Source organism: Scyliorhinus torazame, chromosome 11, assembly GCF_047496885.1.
Source record: "Scyliorhinus torazame isolate Kashiwa2021f chromosome 11, sScyTor2.1, whole genome shotgun sequence".
Classification (NCBI taxonomy): domain Eukaryota; kingdom Metazoa; phylum Chordata; class Chondrichthyes; order Carcharhiniformes; family Scyliorhinidae; genus Scyliorhinus; species Scyliorhinus torazame.
In genome coordinates, this window is record NC_092717.1 from 11,908,242 (window position 1) to 11,931,170 (window position 22,929).

General features: G+C 47.5%; 1 protein-coding gene across 2 annotated transcripts in view; it reads right to left on the minus strand.

Annotated features, from left to right (window-relative positions):
- The window catches only part of znf516 (zinc finger protein 516), a 217,695-nt gene extending 195,843 nt beyond the window's left edge, over positions 1-21,852 (minus strand). For both annotated transcript variants that reach the window (XM_072466955.1, XM_072466954.1), the window contains exon 1: positions 21,602-21,852. The gene's annotated coding sequence lies outside the window, so the exon portion shown is untranslated. The remainder of the gene's footprint in view (positions 1-21,601) is intronic.
- Positions 21,853-22,929: the final 1,077 nt, after the last annotated feature.

Below are 22,929 nucleotides of genomic sequence, written 5' to 3' on the forward strand. Positions count from 1 at the left end.
AGGGCAATGTGTCCAAGTTTGCAGACGACATTAAGATAAGTGGTAAAGCAAAAAGTGCAGAGGATACTGGAAGTCTGCAGAGGGATTGGATAGGTTAAGTGAATGGGCTAGGGTCTGGCAGATGAAATACAATGTTGACAAATGTGAGGTTATCCATTTTGGTAGGAATAACAGCAAAAGGGATTATTATTTAAATGATAAAATATTAAAACATGCTGCTGTGCAGAGAGACCTGGGTGTGCTAGTGCATGAGTCGCAAAAGGTTGGTTTACAGGTGCAACAGGTGATTAAGAAGGCAAATGGAATTTTGTCCTTCATTGCTAGAGGGATGGAGTTCAAGACTAGGGAGGTTATGCTGCAATTGTATAAGGTGTTAGTGAGGCCACACCTGGAGTATTGTGTTCAGTTTTGGTCTCCTTACTTGAGAAAGGACGTACTGGCACTGGAGGGTGTGCAGAGGAGATTTACTAGGTTAATCCCAGAGCTGAAGGGGTTGGATTATGAGGAGAGGTTGAGTAGACTGGGACTGTACTCGTAGGAATTTAGAAGGATGAGGGGGGATCTTATAGAAACATATAAAATTATGAAGGGAATAGATAGGATAGATGCGGGCAGGTTGTTTCCACTGGCGGGTGAAAGCAGAACTAGGGGGCATAGCCTCAAAATAAGGGGAAGTAGATTTAGGACTGAGTTTAGGAGGAACTTCTTCACCCAAAGGGTTGTGAATCTATGGACTTCCTTGCCCAATGAAGCAGTAGAGGCTCCTTCATTAAATGTTTTTAAGATAAAGATAGATAGTTTTTTGAAGAATAAAGGGATTGGGTTATGGTGTTCGGGCCGGAAAGTGGAGCTGAGTCCACAAAAGATCAGCCATGATCTCATTGAATGGTGGAGCAGGTTCGAGGGGCCAGATGGCCCACTCCTGCTTCTAGTTCTTATGTTCTTATGTTCTTCCCCACAGCTACAAGACTCCTCAACGACTCCCCCTCGGGCTGATCTGTTCCCTGTAAGAACACTATTCACGACGCCCCATGCTGCTCTTGCTCATGTATTTGCTTTGCTTGGTCCCTTGTTCCGCACTGAAACCAATCACTGTTTGTCGATGTAGCATTTGTCAATGTTCTCTGTTAATTATTCTTTTTGCCTACTACGTACGAACTGTGTACGTTCCCTCGACCGCAGAAAAATACTTTTCAGTGTACTTCGGTACATGTGACAATAAATCAAATCAAATCAAAACCAAATCTTGAAACACTGGGCGGGATTCTCCGACCGCCAATGCCGAAATCGCGTTTGGCGATCGGCCGGAGAATCCACTTTTACGCCGGAATCGGAGGCGGTGCCGTTTTTGGGATGCTCTGCCCCCTCAAAAATGGCGTACGCACACCGTTGGGACGGCCTCAGGGCATCACCTGAGGCCGCCCCCTGATGCTCCGCCCCCGATGGGCCGAGTTCCCGACGACGTCGCTCGGGTGTGCTCCCACCGTTCAGGGACCTCACGTAGCAGCTGCGGACTGTGTCCAGCACCGCCACAATCGGGCGGGGGGGGGGGGACCGTTCTGCGAGCAGGGGGGGCTTCAGCGGGGGGGCTGGGGGGACTGGTGGGAGGTGGCCCGGGGGTGGCCAGGCTGGTTACGGGGGGCAGTTTTTGGCAGGCCGGGTCCGGGCGGGGCCGGCGCCATGTTGCACAGTGCGGCTGCCACGGCCACGGACCCGGCCATTCTGCGGCCACGCTATGCGGCTGCTAGCCCCCCACCGGGCGGAAGATAGGTGTGGGGACGGCACCGACCTTCTGGTCGTAAGACCAGACAGATCCTGCAGACATAGCCGCAGGGTGGGAGAATCCAGCCCACTAACTGTGTTCACTCTCCACAGATGCTGCCTGATCTGCTGAGTGTAACAACAACCTTCCCTTATATAGCAACTTAAACATAGTCAAAATATTTTTTCATGGAATTTCTACAGTGCAGAAGAAGGCCATTTGGCCCATTAATCTGCACCAACCCTCTGAAAGAGCACCCTACCTAGACCCACTCCCCCACCCTAGTCTTGAAACTCCACATAACCTACACGTCCCTTGACACTGAGGGACAATTTAGCACGGCCAATCCACCTAACCTGCGATTTTTGGACTGTGGGAGGAAACCGGAGCACCTGGAAGAAACCCACGCAGACACGGGGAGAACGTGCAGACTCCACATGGACAGCCACCCAAGATCAGAATTGAATCTGGGTACCTGGTGCTGTGAGACAGCAGTGCTAACCACTGTGCCGCCCCTAAGCTGTTTTACAGGAGCGAGGATCAAAGAGCTGGGTTTTAAAGAGTATCTTAACAGGAGGATAAAGAGGTGGAGAACTTTAGGCGGGGAATTCTAAAGCTTAGGGTCCTGGGCAGCTGACTGCACAGCCTTGAACATCGGGACGAAGGAAATGCGAGAGTCCAGAATTTGCGGCCTACTGCCCATCGTCTATAGGGTCTGGTCTGAGGCCCTCTTTTAATCTGAACTCAATTCAAAATGGCCACTTTGAGCAACCTCCGGTCATAAAGATGGGTCAGGGTGTCAACCGGTTCGGCACTCGTTTGGCCAATATAAAAAAGGCACTCGAGCAGGAGCTGTTCTTGATCAGTGGGAGCCGAGCCGGGGAATGAAAATAAACAAAGCGAACTTTTGCTCGGTTCTATTTATATCGGCGAGTGAAATGCTGCAATGTGAGGTTATCTTAACTGTCTCCCTCGCAGAATTTATTATGTATAGTTAACAGTCCCAAAGAGATTCCAAATCCAAGGCAATAAAAGCTATGACTCCAAAAGAAAATCCACATGATTTGACCGCAACTGTGGAGCAAATGGGAGGTGGTGGTGTGGTGGGGGGATCGGGGAGGGTTGCAGGGAGTCAGTACATTCCTCTGAATGGTAGCCTGGTTGCAATCAAGAAAATGTGGTACTGTGCACTGGAATAAAATAAACAGCCTCGCTACAGATATTTTACTGAAGGCCTGTCTACCCAAGTGAACAAAGACATTTAATAAACACCAGCGCTCCCATAAGAAAATATGATCAGTGTTTTCAATTAACTTACGATAATAACATTCATATCCTATCCTCTGACTAAGTGCAAGCAGGATGGGTATTCTGGGACTGTTCAATCCTGGTGGTATGCCAGACACCGCAGTTTCAGAACAATGCATATTGGGCTGGGTTCTCCGCCCCGCCGGGCCACTTTCCTGCCCCGACGGGATTCTCCGTTAGGCCGGCAGGTCAATGGGGTTTCCCACACCGTCAGGAAACCCCCGGGTGCTGGCAAAATGGAGGATCCCGCCGGCGGAGAATCCCACCCAGTGTTCATGGAGTTTTTTGGTTCCGGACCAGAACCGAGAGGTAATACCAATTCGGAACGATCGAACAGGCTCTCTCTATCTCTCTGTGGAAAAGAGACCGGTGAGGAGGTAACCTGAGGCAGGTTTTTGGACAGGGTCGCCGTAGAGACAAGGGCCAAGATATTCCAGTCCTGCCCCGATTCGGGCATCGTCGCGGGTGGGACTGGAAAATCTGACCGACCAACCGACATTCAGGTGGGAATTTCTAGGACGCATGGTGGGTTTGGACCAGACAAACCCGCCCAATGTTTCGGCTTGCGGGTGAGTCCAAAGCGAGCGAAATGCTGGAAGAAACTCCAGCAGGACAAGCAGCACCTGTGGACAGGGGAACAAAAGTCAACGTTTCCAGCCCACAACCTGCCATCAACGTTGGAAATGTAAATAGGTTTCCAGCAGGTCAAATGAGAGTGGGAAAAAGAACAGAAAGGAAAGTATGTGAGTGGGTGACAGGCAGGAGAGAGTAAATGACAACAAGTTCCACTATACGAGGCCGAAGGGGGGGGTGATGGTAAGGTGAATAAATAAACAAAAGAGGCGCCTGGAAGAGATCTGAATGGCAGCTGCTCTCCCAAAGCAGGGAAAAGCAAAGGCCAAAAATATGAGATGATCACCAATAAATCCAATCGGGAATTGGGGAAAGTCTCTTGGCTCAGAGAGTGGTGAGAATGTGGAACTTACCAGGACAGCGAGTGGTTGAAGCAAATCTTATTGATGGATTTAGAGAGAAGTTAGATATGTACACGAGGGATCCAGGAATTGAAGGTTATGTTGCTGGGGGGAGATGTAGAGAGGTGGGAGGGGACGGGCTTAGAACATGGACACCACTTTGACCAGGGTAGCCTGTTTCTGTGCTGTACATGAAATGTAATCAATTCTTTTGCACTTCAGCACAATAACAATAATAATCTTTATTAATGTCACAAGTAGGCTTACATTAACACTGCAACGAAGTTACTGTGAAAAGCCCCTAGTCGCCACACTCTGGAGCCTGTTCGGGTACACAGAGGGAGAATTCAGAATGTCCAATTCACCTAACAAGCACGTCTTTCGGGACTTGTGGGAGGAAACCGGAGCGCCCGGAGGAAACCCACGCAGACACGGGGAGAACGTGCAGACACCGCACGGGCAGTGACCCAAGCCGGGAATCGAACCTGGGACCCTGGAGCTGAGAAGCAACAGTGCTAACCACTGTGCTACCGTGCTGCCCGCATGCTCCCTGCTACACTGAAAAATAACTAGCCAGAAATAATAATCAAGCTTCCATAATACATTTTATTATTTTATTTCTACTCTCAATGCTTTCAAAGTATCCACTTTTGTCCCCCTTTGCATTTACATCGGGAAACCTTCGGGGGCACCAAGTGCATTAAATTTTGATGAATCCTTTCAACAGAATGAGCAAGCTTTGTCCGTTTGTTTAGATCATTGCCATGGAAACCCAGGGGGAATGAAATTGTAGCAGGATATTTAGAAACCACACAATACCCTCAATACTGGAGTTATGATTTCCACAAACTGCACTAAAATTATCATTGCGAGAATAGAATGAGCAAAATCTCACGTCAATCATAATTCACCGTCTTTGTTTTTGAATTAGTATGAAGGCAGTCCTTCAGGCAAGTGAGGAGAACAAAGAAAAACCCGCATGTACAGAATCCCAACCAATGCTGGCGGACAGGAAAAATCCTCAGCCCTTCCCAACTCCACCCAAGTCCAGAATGCTGATAGGAACTGCAAATCGTCATTGGTGAAGACTTGCTAACTCGGGCAGCACGGTGGCGCCATGGTTAGCACTGCTACCTCACGGCGCCAAGGATCCGGGTTCGATCACGGCCCCGGGTCACTGTCCGTACAGAGTTTGCACATTCTCCCCGTGTCTGCGTGGGTCTCGCCCCCACAGACCAAAAAGGTGTGCAGGGTAGGTGGATTGGCCACGCTAAATTGCCCCTTAATTGGAAGAAAAATGAATTGGGTACTCTAAATTTATTTTCAAAAAGACATGCTGACTCAACACAGACCAGGGAACAAAACCTGATCTTTTCTGATCAATACAGTAACCATCAGGCTCTGCTTCATGGAATTGTTACAGCACAGGAGGCCATTCGTCCCATCGCGTCTGCTCTCCGAGTGAGCAAAGGGTGGCTGAGGCCTTGGCCTAATGTCTCACCCTAAGGATGGCACTTACAACAGCGCAGCACTCACTCAGCGACACGTGGACATCAGCATTGATGTTGTTGATCACCTTCTGGGGCGGAATTCTCCCATCCTGGGGAAATGTCCCATGGTGGGGTGGGAATGTGGAGTAATTCCCACTGCGGAGTCCGGCGGGAAAACGCGAAAAATCCTGCAGCCCCAACCTCATTGATTAGGCGCCCAGGGGTTTGGGGTTGTGTTGTACAGCAGGCAGGCCAGGGTGGCATGAAATCCGTCATCCTCTCCCAGCGCCATATTGAAAAGGCGCCCAACATCACTGACCCATGATTGAAGAAAGTAGGTGAACCACCTGAAAATAAAGCTGGATCTCCAGAAGCACAGTTGAGACTGGAAGATGAACATCCTGAGAAATGAGCTGGAGCTCCAGGAACACTCTGCAGGTGGATCCCCTTTCAAGGACATTGAATCAGGAAGTTCCACCCGCAGATACTTCCCCCCCCCCCCCCACCCACCCACTGCTGTGGTGTTCCGGGGGTCTAGGGTTGCTGACGTCCTCCATCCTGAACTCTGGAGCAGCCACAGGCATTGTTCAGGTAAGTCCCAACATTTGCACGTCACATTGTTCCAGATGTGTTTCATTCCAGCGTGTTTTCCCACTGGCGCTGCGGAGGATCGAGCATGGGTGGTCGAGCATTCATCTGCACCCCATTAGCGGGATACAAGTGGGCTTTGTGACGGCCTCCAGCGGGCTTCCTGATCCATCATGGCGGGAACCAGCGGAATATCCCCCGCCTCAGACAACACTTCTTCCAGACGGGAAGGGTGTCGGAGGTGGAATGTTGAGCTTGGTGGTAAAAATGTTAAGAGGGAAATGGGGGAGCGGCGGGGGGGGGGAGGGGGGGGGGGGTGCGGAAGGTTATGAGTGGTAAGACTGGAGTTGATGCAGTTGTGCGAACAACTGAGAATAACCTTGATGAATCTGTGGAGGTCACTGATTGTGACACATAATGAGACGCTTATTCTGTGTTTTACCAACATGTGCCCACAGGACAGGGAGAGTCTTTGGCCGTAAAGACACTGCCCGGTGGGAAAAGCTGAGACCTCTGTTGAAACAACATCGGTGGGGGAGGGGGGTTATTGAAATGACAGAACCTCAATCGATATAAAAATACATGGGATTCTAAGCAGCAATGTGCTATCGGAAAGGGTTGAGATCGGAGAAAGAATGTAACAGTTTTGGAACGAACGCAATGCACATTCACCAGAATGTTACCAGGCGCCTTAAGGATTAGATTAGGAGCACAGCTTTCATAAACAAGGTTTAAGTTTGCTGGAATATAGGTTAAGGGTAATTTGGTTGTTTTTGTTCCCAGCATTTTGCAAGGAATTGAGTTGGTATATCGGGAGAAACCTTTTCCTGCTGGTGAGGAAGACTAGGATCGGGGAGGGCCAGTCTTCGCGAGTAGGGGCTCTCCTTGGGGGTTTTAAATATCAACCCCCAGCCCCCGACCGGCAGCACCCAATAGTCCCGGGCTGGAATGTTTGATTTGTGTGACTGCGGTTTTATTTGCATTGGAGAATAAACCTGCTTTGCCTTTTCGTCTGCTCCTTCTGGAATTATTACGAGCTCGTGGAGCGGGTGAGAAACCATCATAACCCAAAGCCGTCGACAATCCTCCAACGCCACCATTTAACACATCTGGGAAGACCCCGGGGGGGGGGAACGAGTTTCGGAATTACTTGCAAGATTGTGTAAGTTGGCCGAGTACTGCGAGTGTGGCCCATCCCTAACCGAGATGCTACGCGATAGGCTAGTGTGTGGGATTAACAACATCACAACCCAGAAATAATTAAAGGCGGAGCTCAACCTCGACCTCAAAAGGGGGCTATAGAAATAGCTTTGCCCCTGGGGAATGCAGAGAAAGGAGCGCAAGAACTTCAAGGCATGGCGGCTGGTAGTGTCCTAAGGTTGGGGGTAGGATACTCATACTGAGAAGCCAACGTATCCGGGGAATGCATCCACATGCTTCGCCCACCATCAACCCAACATTCTGAAAGGGCATCCCGACGTTTCAAAAAATGGCCAGATAACTCCAGGAGTTCAAAGAACAACAAAGAACAAAGAAATGTACAGCACAGGAACAGGCCCTTCGGCCCTCCAAGCCCGTGCCGACCATACTGCCCGACTAAACTACAATCTTCTACACTTCCTGGGTCCGTATCCTTCTATTCCCATCCTATTCATATATTTGTCAAGATGCCCCTTAAATGTCCCTATCGTCCCTGCCTCCACTACCTCCTCCGGTAGTGAGTTCCAGGCACCCACTACCCTCTGCGTAAAAAACTTGCCTCGTACATCTACTCTAAACTTTGCCCCTCTCACCTTAAACCTATGCCCCCTAGTAATTGACCCCTCTACCCTGGGGAAAAGCCTCTGACTATCCACTCTGTCTATGCCCCTCATAATTTTGTATACCTCTATCAGGTCGCCCCTCAACCTCCTTCGTTCCAGTGAGAACAAACCGAGTTTATTCAATCGCTCCTCATAGCTTCTGCCCTCCATACCAGGCAACATTCTGGTAAATCTCTTCTGCACCCTCTCTAAAGCCTCCACATCCTTCTGGTAGTGTGGCGACCAGAATTGAACACTATACTCCAAGTGTGGCCTAACTAAGGTTCTATACAGCTGCAACATGACTTGCCAATTCTTATACCCAATGCCCCGGCCAATGAAGGCAAGCATGCCGTATGCCTTCTTGACTACCTTCTCCACCTGTGTAGCCCCTTTCAGTGATCTGTGGACCTGTACTCCTAGATCTCTTTGACTTTCAATACTCTTGAGGGTTCTACCATTCACTGTATATTCCCTACCTGCATTAGCCCTTCCAAAATGCATTACCTCACATTTGTCCAGGTTAAACTCCATCTGCCATCTCTCCGCCCAAGTCTCCAGACAATCTAAATCCTGCTGTATCCTCAGACAGTCCTCATCGCTATCCGCAATTCCACCAACCTTTGTGTCGTCTGCAAACTTACTAATCAGACCAGTTACATTTTCCTCCAAATCATTTATATATACTACAAAGAGCAAAGGTCCCAGCACTGATCCCTGTGGAACACCACTGGTCACAGCCCTCCAATTAGAAAAGCATCCCTCCATTGCTACCCTCTGCCTTCTATGGCCTAGCCAGTTCTGTATCCACCTTGCCAGTTCACCCCTGATCCCGTGTGACTTCACCTTTTGTACTAGTCTACCATGAGGGACCTTGTCAAAGGCCTTACTGAAGTCCATATAGACAACATCTACTGCCCTACCTGCATCAATCATCTTAGTGACCTCCTCGAAAAACTCTATCAAGTTAGTAAAAACTCTATCAAGTTAGTTTCCCGGGAAACCTCCCCTGATCACGTGTCAGCTGCAGGGCTGCTGTAGGTGCTGCCGAAGGACATGATCTAGGCAAGGCTACCAGAATCAGCAGTACGCATGCCCCGCAGGCCAGGAGCCAAAGTCACCTCAGGCCCGGGCCTTACAAGTTATCAGCCCTCAGAGGATGAAACGATGCCCACCAAGATCACCCCGATAAGGATAAGGCTGCTTGTCAACGTTCATTCCTCAGAGGTGGTTATGGAAGCTGCCATCTCCATCATTGGGCAATAGGCATTCCAGAATCTCCGAACAGGTACTCTGCCTTTTAACCGAAGGCCCACCAAGGCCAGACTAGCCACGTACACGGGAGAACCTTTGAAGATTAGGGGGACTACCACGACCCCGACAGCAGTCGGCACGACCCCCACTCATAGTCGTGCGAGTCTCATGGGCAGGAATTTGCTCTAGATGTTCCAACCGGACTGTCTGGAAATTTTAAACTGGAGATCGGTGGAATGTATGAGGTTATTAACAAAAATCCCCCAACGTATTCCAAGAGGCCCTGGTAAAATAAAAGGAACAAGGGTGCAGATCTGTGTGGATCCCATCGTCTTACCAAAATATTTCAGGGCTCGGCCAGTCCCATACTCATTACTTGCGAAGGGAGAGACAGAAATCGAACGGTTGGAAATCCTCAGGATAATACGGCCAGTACAGTTCATGGAGTGGGCTACGCCAGTGGTCCCTGTCCTCAAGCCCAACAATGCAGTTCGCCTTTGGGGAAATGAAAAAACTTACTGTCAATAAAGCCTCACGACTGGATCGGTACCCCATGCCATGTACAGAGGATTTGAATGCCAAGTTGGCAGGCGGTCAAACCTTCACGAAACTGGATATGAGCCATGCCTACCTCCAGTTCGAGGTAAATGAAACATCCAGAAAGTACGTTAACACCCATAACAATTAACACCCATAAGAGCCTGTATGAATATACATGCCTGCCCTTCGGAGCCTCGCTCGCATGTGTCACCTCTCAATGTGTCATGGAAAATATTCTCCATGGGCTGCCTAGGGTGGAAGTATATCTCGACAACGTATTAATCACATGGGCCACTGAACAAGAGCACCTAGCGACCTTGGAGGAGGTCTCTTCCAACAGGGGTACATCGCAAGAGAGAGAAATGTGCATTCCATACAGGTGGTCTACCTCTGGTACCGGGTAGATTAGAAAGGCCTACACCCCGTGGAGGATAAAGTTAAGGCCATCAAGGAGGTGCAGGCGCTGTGAAATACATCAGAGTAAATTTGTTTTAGCCTCATAAAATACAAGGACAAACCCATCCCAAATCTGGCCACTTTCTTGTCACCCCGGCTCATGTTGCTGAACAAAGGTGGTCATGGCCGGCATCGCAGGATGAAGCCTTCACGAACGCAGAACAGCAAGTGCCATCCTCGAATATACTGACCAATGATGTCCCCAGCAGAGACCTAATGCTGACGTGTGAAGCCTCTCCATACAGAGTGGGTGCAGTGCTCTCACATCGTTGGGGCAATGGGCCGGAGAAGTCATTGCCTACGCGTCCAGGACCCTGGCAGACGCTGAACGGCATTATAGTAACTTCATTGTAGTGTTAATGTCAGCCTACAATAAAGATTATTATTATTCACAGATTAAAAAGGAAGGGCTGGTTTTTATTTTCGTGTGAGAAAGTTCAACCAATGTGTCTCCGACCGACAGTTTGTAAACATGACGGACCACAAGCTTGTGCGGGGCATTTCCAAAGAAGACAATGCAATTCCTCCCCCCCCCCCCCGGCCCACCCACTCCCCCATCACCTTGGCTCGGATCCAATGTTGGGCCTTGATATTGGCGGCCCATGAATACTCTCTCGAGCACCGCCCTGGTAAGCGTATTGCCAACGCGGGCGCTCTGAGCCACCTCCCGCTGCACACAAGCTCAGCCCCTTTGCTGGCACTGGAAGAAGTCGCCATGACTTTAAACATTCTATTTTGCCAATATCTGCGACACAGATGAGAGCTTGGACTCAGAAATACCCCCACATTGTCCACGCACGCCATATGATCCTTCGTGGTGTAATCCAGGGACACTCCACGGACCACAGGAAGCCCTTCGTGAACTAAGTGTTGAAGATGACATCGTCTGCTGGAGGGCCTAGCTCATCGCTTCACCCAGGTTGGCGCCCAATTCTGATGGATACAATGGTCACCCCGGAGTACCAACATGAGTCTGCTCGCGAGGAGCTGCGTTTGGTGGCCCAGGCTCAAAGCAGATATTGAGGACTGGGTGAAGCCAGCTCCTTGGCCTGGTGAACCAAAGGCTCCCACCTCTGGGAATGGCTTGGAAGACGTAGAGTTCGCTCCTCCATTCTTCGGGTCAATGTTCCTCATTCTGGTCAATACCCATTCCAAATGGCATGGCCTCCACACCCACTCACTCAACAACCGGAAAAACTCCAGAAAAGTGCTTGTACCACCTTTATCAATGGGGAATTCTAAGCGTTCTTGAAGTCGAACGGCACTGGCACTGTACCACCCATCGTTCAATTATGAATTCCATTCAAGAATGGAATTAAGAAATAGTCAGTGGGTTCTATGGACACTAGGTTGGCGTGATTCCCTTTTGACAATCGACCCACGCCTCACACCATGATGGGGGCGCCCTGGCAGAATTATTGATGAGACGACAGCTGCTCACCAGTTTGATCCTGCTTTTTCCCAATTTGTTGGAGAAGATGGAACCCAAGCAGGAGAGGCAAAAGAGGAATTACGATGCCAGGATCCCGGGAGAACATTTCAATAAGGAGGTACCGTACAAGTATGGAACTTCAGGGGTGGCTCTAGTTGGATCCCTGAAATAGTGTTGGGGTGGCACAGTGGTTAGCACTGCTGACTCACAGTGCCAGGGGCCAGGGTTCAATTCCGGCCTCGGGTGACCGTGTGGAGTGTGCATGTTCTCCCCGTGTCTGCGTGGGTTTCCTCCGGGTGCTCCGGTTTCCTCCCACATTCCAAAGATGTGCAGGTTAGGTGGATTGGCCATGCTAAATTTCCTCTTACTGTCCAAAAGGTTAGGTAGGGTTACTGGGTTACGGGGATAGGGTGGGCGCATGACCCCAGGTAGGGTGCTCTTTCAGAGGGTCGGTGCAGGCTAGTTGGCCCAAATGGCCTCCTTCTGCACTGTAGGGATTCTATGAAAGGCAGTGCAGAAGGAGGCCATTCCGCCCATCAGGTCTGCACCTACCTTCCGAAACAGCACCATACCTAGGTCCACACCCCTGACCTTTCTCGGTATCCCCATAACCCCACCTAACCTACACATCTTTGGACTCTAAAGGGCAATTTAGAATGGTCAATCTCCCTAAACTGCACACCTTTGGACACTAAGGGGCATTTAGCATGGCCAATCCACCTAACCGACACACCTTTGGACACTAAGATGTGGAGAGGCGGTAGCGGAGTGGTACTCTCACTGGACGAGTAATCCAGAGGCCCAGGATAATGTTTTGTGCATGTGTTGGAATTTAAACTCAATAAAATATCTGGAATTAAACGTCTAATGATCTCCTTTTTCCATGTTGCAGCAATCTGAGTTAATGTAATTTTTATAACTGCCTAGTCACTCCAGTTCTGACTGGTGTGTAGGACTCCGACACCTTAAAATGGAACATTTCCATGATTATCATCGAAGTTGGCGAATCTTCCAGGAAAGAGCATCTTACTCATTTCTTTTTTCAAAATTAAAGGAAATGTCGCTGATTAATTCCGAAAGAATAATTTTTAAACATTTTTTTACAGTACCCAATTAATATTTTCCAATTAAGGGGCAATTTAACGTAGCCAATCCACCTACCCTGCACATCTTTGGGTTGTGGGGGTGAGACCCACGCAGACACGGGGAGAATGTGCAAACTCCACACAGACAGTGACCCAGAGCCGGGATCGAACCTGGGACCTCGGCGCCGTGAGGCAGCAGTGCTACACACTGCGCCACCGCGCTGCCCATTCAGAAAGAATAATAATAATAATCTTCATTAGTGTCACAAGTAGGCTTACCTTATAAAAGGACAAGTAGGCTTACATTAACACTGCAATGAAGTTATGTTTGAACAAAGCAGTATATAAATCACTGCACTAAAAAGCTTCTAAAACCGGCATCCTCTTGAGGATGTGTCACATGAGGAGGTACCTCATGTAATAAAAGTGTTTACAGATGGCCTGGCCAGTGCTCTCATTCACACCTAAATTCTCCTCACTAAAAAAAGCTTTATTTGTGCAGCTATAGCTCCGACCCAAATGCTTTTGTCCTTTAGGACAACAAAACCAACCGACTTGAGTATTGATAGGGCGGCACGGTGGCACAGTGGTTAGCACTGTTGCTTCACAGTGTCAGGGACACAGTTTGGGTCACTGTCTGTGCAGAGTCTGCACGTTCTCCCCGTGTCTGCGTGGGTTTCCTCCGGGTGCTCCGGTTTCCTCCCACAAGTCCCGAAAGACGTGCCTGTGAGATGAATTGGACATTCTGAATTCTCCCTCTGTGTACCCGAACAGGCGCTGGAATGTGGTGACTAGGGGCTTTTCACAGTCATTTCATCGCAGCGTTAATGTAAGCCTACTTATGACACCAATAAAGATTATCATCATCATATAAAGATTGTGAAGAACAATGAATTCCGTAAGAAATATTAAATGAACATTTCCATCAGGAAACTTGAATCAACGCCATCGGTTTCTATTGTTATGAAGCATAACCTTCACGTAACCAGTTTTAAGGCATGACAGCTTTTCCATTTTAACACAATTTCTTCCCTCTCAATCACGCAAATAAAAAATAGGAAGATTCACCAAGGTTTGCAAATCTGATGGTATCACTTAGTCCTCGAGAACATCTTTCTTCAAAGTTAGAAGTGCTGGGAGACAAGCACAATGGCACCCACCAATAACTTCCATTACAGGGGTGTGCTCTGTGATGGAGAAAATGAGCTTTCTGTTGATATCTAGACCAACTCACGAGCCAATTTCGAACCACACTTTGCAATGGATTTCTGTTTAAAAGCTGGAATGGAACACACTGCAGTTACCCACTGTGATTATTTTTAAAACAACTAAAGGAATGGGCCAAAAGTGTCAATAAAGCACTGTGATTTATAAAATATATTCGTTCATGAGGAAATGAAAATATCTCTGTTTCTAAATATAACTCCTGGTTTGCTGAATTTGAGATAGTCATCAATTCTACCTCCCCCTTGAATATGTTTTTCAATCTGATGTGTGGTTATTTTTCTTCCTTCCATTATTTATTAATGGCACTGAACCTCTTTTTGGTTAAAAAGGCACAAGTTTTACTCCTTTTAGGCTGCCGGCTTTGGATAGGTGTGATAATTAGACATAGACTACACAGTTTCACAGGTATCTCTTCCCATTAGAGAGGGACAATTGGTTTTCCATGTAGCTTGAGGGGCGCCACTCCACAATCGTCGGGCAAGGCGAGGAGACGAGTCTCCATGAACTACCATAGCCGGCATTGGGTATTGAACCCACACCGTTGGCTGCACCACACACTAACCATCTAACCAACTGAGCTAACCAAGGAGAAGGAGCCAAGTTGCTCACCCCCACCCCTCCATGAAGCCTCTTCCCACTGGGATGGTGTTAGTTTATAATACAGCCTCTGAAATAGGTAGAGGCAGTCCCTTGTGGCGTAAGGAACCCAGCCAGTGACCGCCAAGAGCAAAGCAAGGACAGAATATGGGGCTGGATTCTCCGCCGTCGGGATTCTCCGTTACGCCGGCACTGCACCCGCGTCCGGGGATTTCCCGAAGGCATGGGGTTCCCACAATGGAAGACCCCGCAGCCGGTGGGAGGGGGCACTGCACCAGGAAATTGGTGCAGCCAGACAGAGAATCCCACCCATGATCTCTGAAATGGTGAACGTCCCATTTCCTACTTGCACACCCAACACGTTTCAGAATAAAAAGCGTTATAGTCACTCTGACCAAGATTGACCTTTTATCTTTTTCTGAGGGCTTTCTTTTTAACCCCACCCTGAAAAGCAAGAAAGTATTTTTTTCAAATCGCACCTTGGCGCACTTCAAGACTGACTTCACATCCGATGTGAGTAAGGAGAGTAAGAGGCAACTTGATTGAAACACGTAAAACCACGAGGGTTAATGACCGGGTAGATTTGGAGAGGATGTTTCCTCGTCGGAGAATCTAGAAATAGGTTAAAAATAAGGGGTTGCCCATTTAGGATAGAGATGAGGAGTGGTTAACATTCATGCCTCACGGCGCAGAGGTTCCCGGTTCGATCCCGGCTCTGGATCACTGTCCGTGTGGAGTTTGCACATTCTCCCCGTGTTTGCGAGGGTTTCGCCCCCACAACCCAAAGATGTGCTGGCTAGGTGGATTGGCCATGCTAAATTGCCCCTTAATTGGAAAAAATGAATTGGGTACTCTAAATTTATTTTTTTTAAAGATGGAGATGAGGAGAATTTCTTTCTCTCAGAGCGCAAGGAGACTCTGGAACTCACTTCCTCAAAAGGCAGTGGAAGCAGAGTCTTTGAATATTTTTAAGGCAGAGCCAGAGAGATTCTTGGTTAGCAAGGGGGTGAAAGGTTATCGGGGGTCGGCAGGAATCTGGGGTTGACGTTACAATCAGATCAGTCATGATTTTATTGAATAGTGGGGCAGGCTCGAGGGGCCGAGTGGCCTACTCCTGATCCTAGTTCATGTGTTCCTATGTACTAAATCATGACAACATGAGTTAAAGTGAACTGGCAAAAGAATGAGCAATGAGTTCCAGATTTAATAACACTCAACCTTAAACTGGGAGGAAATTATTTGTGTTTTCTCGTATCTCGAGAGGCAAGGGCAAGATTCCATGATGCGACCTTTTCCCACCAAATCTCCACATTGCTAAACAGAAATTAGGTGAAAGACATTGCGAGCATGTATGTGTGACCTTCATCATTCCAATCTCCGTAATGTGAGTAAAGGATTACAGAGGAACAGGCAAAAGGTCAATGAAGTTTTTGTGAGGATGTTACAGAACTGAGAGGTTATCAGGAAAAGATAAGCAAGGGCGGCGCGTTAGCGCAGTGGTTAACACTGCTGCCTCCGGCGCGGAGGACCCAGGTTCGAATCCCGGCCCCGGGTCACTGTCCGTGTGAAGTTTGCACATTCTCCCCGTGTTTGCATGGGTTTCATCCCCACAACCTAAAGATGTGCAGGGTAAGTGTATTGGCTACGTTAAATTGCACCTTAACTGGGGAAAAATAATTGGGTACTCTAAATTAAAAGGAAAGGATAAGTAGGCTATAAGACCATAAGATGTAGGGACAGAAGGAACCCACTCAGCCTATTGTGTCCTTTAAAGGCATTTCTTCAACCTTCCCCTCTTTGGCAAAGCTTTTGGTCATCGCCTTTAGCTGTCTTTGTGTCAAATTATGTTTCACAATATTCCTGTGAAGCTCCTTTGAGTCCTTTTGCTGCGTCACGGGGGCTATCTAAAGACAAGTTGTTGTTGCACTGCATTGTCATTATTCGCACATCACAGACATTAGAAGGACCAGACGCTCCGGGCAGCACCAAGTTCAGTGCAAAGAAGCACAGTGGTGTCAAGGTAGGGGAATGTTTCCTCCGTCCGCTCTTGTCTCTGCCGCAGAGCTTCATGCAGAGAGTTTCACCAGAGGTTTGTGAGCGTAACCTTGGTGGATACTTCACTGTCACATCGAGGGAGCGTCAGAAGTGCCATCTCTCGGATGAGGTGTTAAATTGAGTCTGCCCTCTGAAAGAAGACTCGCAGGTCCGACGCATTTTCATCACCGCCGGACATCTCAAAGCACCTTACGAGCTTAAGAACTGGGAGCGGTCTAGACCCCTTGCCTCCTCACCCGAGCAATGGCACCTCTGACAGGGCAGTACTACATTACCAGTCTTGATTTTTGTGCTCAAACCCTGGAGTGCGATTTAAACCCAGAACTTTATTACCCTGAGGCAATTGTGCTACAGACTAAGCCACGGCTGTGGTGGACATGAAAGAGCCCATGGCGCTATTTGAAGAGGAGAGTTCTTCTGGAATCCTGGACAAGATTTACCCCTCAAACTCAGTGCTGTTTCTGGAATCTTGCTTTGTGAAATTGGCTGCTCTATTCCATACATTATCACAGTGACATAATTCAATAGTATTACACTGGGTTCGTGGCACTGTGGGTTGCTCCAAAATGCTTCACACAAATCCATTCGCTGTCATTAAAAACTCACTTGTTCACTCGATCTTCTCAATCTGTGCCAATCTTACAAAAAGCAAAGACAGGCTAGTTAGTTTAACCTTGATGGCGGGAAATCTATTGGAATTGAAAATCCTGGACAAAATTAACAGTTACTTATAAGATTATAAGAAAAAGGAGCTAGAGTAGGCCATTCAGCCTTGGGCGCCAATACTAGGACCACTGTTTTCCTTGGGCTATATTAAGGATCTGTCCTTAGGTGTACAATAACAATAATAATCTTTATTGTCACAAGTAGGTTTACATTACACTGCAATGAAGTTCCTGTGAAAATTCCCTAGTCGCCACATTCCGGCGCCTGTTCGGGTACACGGAGGGAGAATTCAGAATGTCCAATTCACCTAACAGCACGTCTTTCGGGACTTGTGGGAGGAAACCGGAGCACCCGGAGGAAACCCACGCAGACAGGGGGAGAACGTGCAGACTCTACGCAGACAGTGACCCAAGCCTGTGATGCTGTGAAACAACAGTGCTAACCACTGTGCTACCGTGCCGCCTATGTGCTACTGAGCCGGCCATTTACAAGTTTTTAAAAAATAATTTGCAGGTGACACAAAATGCGGAGATATTGTGAACTGTGAGGAGGATAGTGATAAAGGACATGGAAGGGCCAGTGGAATGCACGGACAAGTGGCAGATGAAATTTATCAACAGAAGTATGAAATTACATCTTTCAGTGGAAGAATGAGGAGACGCATTATAAAGCGTACAGTAATAGAGCCAGGAACAGAGATCTGGGGATACAAGTACACAACTCATCGAAGATGACAGGACAGGCTGAGAATTTGGTGAAAAAGGTTTAAAGGATCCTGGACTGTGGAACGCACGGCCTGGGAGGGTGGTAGAGGCGGGTTGCCTCACATCCTTTAAAAAAGTACCTGGATGAGTACTTGGCAGGTCATAGCATTCAAGGCTATGGGCCAAGTGCTGTCAAATAGGATTAGGTAGGCAGGGCAGGTGTTCTTCATGCATCGGTGCAGAATCGAGGGGCTGAAGGGCCTTTCCTGCACTGTATTATTCTGTGATTCTGACTTTATAAAGAGAGGCACAGAGTACAAAAGCAAGGAAGTTATGATGAACCTTTATAAAACTCTGTTTTGGCCTCAACTGGAGTATTACCTTCAATTCTGAGCACTGTACTTTAGACTTGAATTCTTTCGAGAGGGAGCAGAAATGTTTCGCAAAAATGGTTGTGGGGATGAGAGATTTCAGTTATGCGGACAGATTGGAGAAAATGGGATTGTGTTGAGACGAGATTGGATTGAGGTGTTCAAAGTCATGAGGGGATTGGACAGAATGGATAGGGAGAAACTGTTTCTATTGGTGAAAGGTTCAAGAGCCAGAGGACGCCGATATAGGACGATTGGCAAAAAGAACAAACGGCAACATGAAGAAAACCAATTTTACACAGCGAGTCTGGAATTTCCTCCGGGCGCTCCGGTTTCCTCCCACAAGTCCTGAAAGACGTGCTTGTCAGGTGAATTGGTCATTCTGAATTCTCCCTCTGTGTACTCGAACAGGCGCCGGAATGTGGCGACTAGGGGAATTTTACAGTAACTTCATTGCAGTGTTAATGTAAGCCTACTTGTGACACTAATAAAAATGATTATTATCATGCACTGTCTGGGAGTGTGGTAGGGCAGGTTCAATCAAAAAAGGGATTTGGATACACAGCTGAAGAGATATGATCTGCAGGACTATGGGGAAAGGGTGAGGGAGTAGCTGAGTTGCTCTTGCAGCGATGGGCATGATGGAGCGAATGGCCTCCTTCTATACTGGAACCATTCTATGATTCTATGAAAATAGCCCACAACACAACAAACCCAAAGTGGTTTGTACAATCTGGAGCAAACTAATGAGATATAAATTCACTCAACTTTGGATTATCTACCAGCTACTTATTGGCTGAATTGCAATATCATAGAAGTTATAATTCCAGTTGTAATTTAGAACTAGTATCGCTTTGATGGCTGATACAGTTGCCATGTTTTTCAATAAAGGGGCAGAATAAATATATTGATCATAATAAATATTAAAAAAAGAATTGGGGAAATACTTGGAAATAAGCAATTGCAGGGCAATGGGGGAAGACTTGGCAGGATGAGGGCTAATGTGATTGCTCTTCGAAAGAGTCAGCACAGACTGGATGGGCTGAAAGATCACCCTCTGTGCTGGACTATCCTGAGATTCTCTGATACTGAATACTAGCCTGTGCTATCCTTGGAGGCAAGATATTAGAGAAGTGGAGATGGTGAATGGTGTGTGTATTTGAACGAGAGTTAATTGAATTGCATCACAGAGTGACAGTCACCATTGGCCACCCTAGGGCAGCACGGTGGCGCAGTGGTTAGCATCGCTGCCTACGGCGCTGAGGACCCGGGTTCGAATCCCGACCCTGGGTCACTGTCCGTGTGGAGTTTGCACGTTCCCCCCCCCCCCCCCGGTGTCTGTGTGGATTTCACCCCCACACCCCAAAGATGTGCAGGTTAGGTGGATTGGCCACGCTAAATTGCCCCTGAATTAGAAAAAAATATTGGGTGCTCATTGATTTTAAAAAAGAAACATTGGCCATCCTACGCCAACTTGAATCAGCAAAAGGCTCGGTAAGGGATGGTGCGATCCCCAATGCAGTGGATGAATGGAAATGAGAATTATTTCTGGATGAGTACAAGTAAAGTTCTGGGCTTGAGATGACTTTGGTTTAATTTAGATCGCGGTCACATTGGCCTGAAGTCAGTTTGGTAACTTCATGCCTGAGATTCACTCCACCCATCCTTTGATTCTCAATGGTTTCAGCAACACATTGACACAGATTGTGCTGTTTAACCCGCCTCTTCCAGCACACTGCGAATGAGCGTATCTGTTCCAGTTGTTGTAAAAAAATATTGTTTTAAAGATCCAAAGCACAATGGCATTCAAAGCACTTTCGGCTCAAAGCCAACCGCACAACAAGCATCATTTAAGGCCCCCCAACAATGACCCAAAGTTAAAAGTCACACATCATCATTCCGCCTCGAACTTCTTCAGAAATAATTGAAAGGAGCAAAATCTACATGTACAAGGTTCTTTCTAAAGTCATCACGACCCACACAGCACTCCAGGACAATGGTATAACCACTGCTGCATGCTATTTACACACTAGTTAGGAATGTAATACGCATTCTTCCTCCACCTCTCCCCACCACCTCTTGACATGATGCATAAATTAAAAGTTTAGCAACACCCACTGAATTTATTTATGAATAGATTTTTTTTAAACTCAAATTCACATGCAGGTCAAAAGAACCCAGTTTCAGAGCAGTGACTGGGGTACCTTACATTAAATAAAACGGGGTTATTTAGGAAGTCAGACTGGGGGAGGGTAACAAACTTAAAGCTAAGTGAAATAGAACATTATAGTCTCGCTGGGTTACTGCCCCAATTATACCTGTTACACTCCGAAGATGGGTTGATGTGCTCAACCCCTGTGTGGCCACTGGTGGGGTGGGGTATGCAAATCCTCAGCGGCCTTAGGCATTCATTAACGCGGGTGGGCAACTTATCTCGCACAATATTGCCTTGAGAAGACAAATAACAATGAGCGAATCAGAGATCGTTTCCCCCCTTCTCAGCCCCACCACTATCCAAATGGCAAAGTTTGGAAAAGGCAGCGTTGTGCGTTTTAAAAAATATATTTGGCTATCTCCAAGTATATCCAGATGTTGATACCTTTGACCACTGTGTGTGTGTGAGAGACCCAAGCTTGTGACGAAGCAGCTCAGCTCCAGCTTGGCACTAACTCGATGCCAGCTCTCTCTGTCCATTTACAACAAGCAAGGGGGAATGGAGGTATTTATTCCAGGACACATCCACACACACTCACACGCTTGCTGTGTCCACCCTCAACGCCACAACAGAAATCACAGAGCGAATTAAAAATAAGCCCTGCTCCTTCCCCACAATACCAATATCCAGTTTCCGCCCCTCTCTCTCTAACACACATATATATACACAAACATCAATATCTCCCTTAATGTATTCCCCCCACATTATACTTACAACGTAAGATGACTTCCTCACAACCGCTTGTACAAATTAATTCCCCTTTGCAACAACAAATAAATGCCCTCCACTAAATATTCATCTGTCTCGAAAGAAACCAAATCTCTTTTCGCGATTTATGCTAAGTCTACATATAGTTCTGGCCAACCAATCACCCAGCTCCCTGCATTGTAATATACATTTTTTTTAATGCAACTTGCGCGTATTATTCTGACTCTGCGTGTGTGTGCGTGTGTGTGCATCATTTGCAAAGACGGAAGCAGTTTACGTGACACTTTGTATATCCATCTCGCATCGTTTCTAACCATTTTGTACGTGAGCTTAAAACGCTACTGTCTCGCAGAGACCACCAACTTACCGAAGCGCCTCTGAGGGGAGCAAATGTAGCAAATGCAGAGAGAGTAAGGAGAGAGTAAGGAGAGAGAGGAAACACGCCCTGGGTTCCGCTGACTTGAATTAACTTTTTTGCAGCTTGGTTGTGACAGTTCTCTTGGCAGAAGGTGCCACCAATGAGGAGCGAATCGCGGCTGCATGGTGTGTGCCCAGTGGGGAGAAGGTTGCAAGCTGACGCTTATTGTACCGTATTGCCTCCGTTGTTACATTCCTCGTATTACATTCACGCTGTAGCCAGGCAGAAGAGCGATAGGGAGAATTAGAGTCCAGCCCAAATTGTTCCCTGCAGACCCGCCCCTCTCGACTTGATCGCTGACTGTCAACATTTAACAATTTGGGAATTTCATGAAACAGCTCCATTTACTTTCTCCAAATGCCCTCTGGTGCGGTCCCAAAGCCACAAGTCCATTTACTAAATCCTTTGATTGAACAATGTCGTGGAAGGTTGCACTACACCTAAAAAAAAAGCCAGCAAGCAGTAGTTTTTTAAAATTAAAGTGCAGTGATTAAAATATCATCAGTGTGGGTTTGCAAAGGTGAAATGCAATTAAACCTCCACCCCAAAAAGCGTTAAAGGTTATGTGGCATGTATTGGAAAAATTGACTCCGCTTCTATTTCCTCTCATTTCTCCTCTCCATGAATTCATCCGGCCACATTTATTTTTATTTTTTTATTTTTTATAAGTTTAGAGTACCCAATTCATTTTTTCCAATTAGGGGCAATTCAGCGGGGCCAATCCACCTACGCTGCACATCTTTGGGTTGTGGGGACGAAACCCACGCAAGCACGGGGAGAATGTGCAAACTCCACACGGACAGTGACCCAGAGCCGGGATCGAACCTGGGAACTCGGCACCGTGAGGCAGCAGGGCTAACCCACTGCGCCACCGTGCTGCCCTAATGCGGCCACATTCATGATAGCTACAGCGCTGCCAATGGCAGGAGGGTGTCATCGCAGTGTGACATGTTTACATAGGCGACTTCCATTGTAATTAAGCGCTGTGTGAAAGAATGGGGGAAGCTCATTTAATAGTAACTTTCAAAAGGGAATTGGACATATAATTTTAAAATAAATCCACAGGGCTAAGAGGAAAGAGTGAAGGAGGGAGACTAATTGGTTAACTCAAAGCATAATGGACCTATTGGTCCCCTTGGGTGCTAGGTGTTTCGATATAACTTCGAAATGGGGGTTAGATTCCAACCGTACACCTTGAGTCTGTGATACTTCGTCTGCAAATCGCAATTCCCCTTGGCCTTGATGGGGCAGCAGGGTGGCAGTAGGGAGCTGGGTTC